General features: G+C 43.4%; 1 non-coding gene across 1 annotated transcript; it reads left to right on the top strand.

The window, feature by feature from the left end:
* Positions 1-541: 541 nt before the first annotated feature.
* On the top strand, positions 542-705 carry LOC117722088 (U1 spliceosomal RNA). Its single transcript, XR_004608494.1, has one exon. It is a non-coding gene; the product is annotated as a U1 spliceosomal RNA (small nuclear RNA).
* The last annotated feature ends 872 nt before the right edge of the window (positions 706-1,577 follow it).

Here is a 1,577-nt window from a genome sequence, read left to right as displayed (position 1 = left end):
CCACAATAGTCCACAGATGGAATTTCAGAGTGGCATGTCTTCCTGATAAGTAAGTGGGGTTCTCCCCATGAGTGTAGAGACACCCTGAGAATGGTTAAAGATTTAAGCCAAATTTTATAATCCCTGACAGTAACACATAAGGTTGGAGAATATGAACCAGTTGCTAAAGAGGTCACATGGTCACTGTTATGTGTAATAAAACATGACTGAGGCCAAGATGACTCCTCAGTAGGAAGGTGTGTGTGTGTGTTTGTGTGTGTGTGTGTGTGTGTGTGTGTAAGGGAGGGATTCCAGTGAGGAAGGAACATGAGCTTAGTGCCCCCTACATTAGCCTCTGACGTAGAATCAGGGAGGATGAGATAGACATGCCGGCTGGCTTACTGTTGCGTAAGATTGAGGGAGCTGGGGGAAAAACAGTGACAAGTTAGATCTGCTCTAAAGAGCCCTTTGTAGGATCTAAAAACTTGAAAGTCATGAGGAAGATATGTGTTAGGAGAAAAAAAAAAAAGACACATTAAAAGTAATTTAAAAACATATTCCTATACTTACCTGGCAGGGGAGATACCATGATCACGAAGGTGGTTTTCCCAGGGCGAGGCTTATCCATTGCACTCCGGATGTGCTGACCCCTGCGATTTCCCCAAATGCGGGAAACTCGACTGCATAATTTGTGGTAGTGGGGGACTGCGTTCGCGCTCTCCCCTGGAAAAAAAAAAAACATATTCCTTGGGTTTGAGCTTTAATATAGAAAAAGTGGAAATCACTGGGCAGTGGTAGCAGAGGCATTGAAAACCAACACTCAGGAAGCAGAGGCGGGCAGATCTCTGTGAGTTCGAGGCCAGCCTGGTCTACACTGAGAGTTCCAGGACAGCCAGGGCTACAAGGAGAAACCCTGTCTCTAAAAATCGGCGGCGGCAGCAGCAGCAGCGGCAACAACAACAATGGAAGAAAAAAGAAAAAAGAGAGAAAGAAGAGGAAGAAGAAAAAGAAAACATAGGAATCTATGATTCAACAACAATAGGGGCCTTGGTAACGGTCCAATAGAAGACACTGTAACAGACAGGAATACTTAGCACAGAACTGGTTACAAAAGGAAAGACTTACAGAAGGATTTTTGTTGTTTTTGTTATTGTTTGTTTGGTTGGTTTGGGTTTTTTTGCCTGTTTGTTCTGAGACAGGGCTTCATTCTGTACCCCTGACTGTCCTGGAACTCATCATGTAGACCAGGCTAGCCTCTGCTTCCCCATTAGATAAAAGATGTGAGCTACCATGCATAGCTTTGTTTTTGTTGTTCCAATATTTTTTAAAGATACGTTTTTATTTTTAAGTGTGTGTGTGTGTTGGTAACTGAAGTCAAGTCTTCCAAAAGTTCTCTTAACCACTGAGCCACTTCTGTATCCCCTCCCAGACAGGTTTAAACAAACATGAAAGGAGCTTTTCATGACCTGGTTTGTGAGGCTCTGGAATATGGGGGCACATGGGATTAGTCACGTGTGCTGTTGAAGGAACCCCCAACCCCACCCCCAAATTTGAGTAATAGTAATATAAGCTACCAACCTCTTCTTAAAACAAAAGAT

This window comes from Arvicanthis niloticus, chromosome 16 (genome assembly GCF_011762505.2).
Source record: "Arvicanthis niloticus isolate mArvNil1 chromosome 16, mArvNil1.pat.X, whole genome shotgun sequence".
Lineage (NCBI taxonomy): Eukaryota > Metazoa > Chordata > Mammalia > Rodentia > Muridae > Arvicanthis > Arvicanthis niloticus.
This window is presented reverse-complemented; position numbering and strand designations above follow the sequence as displayed.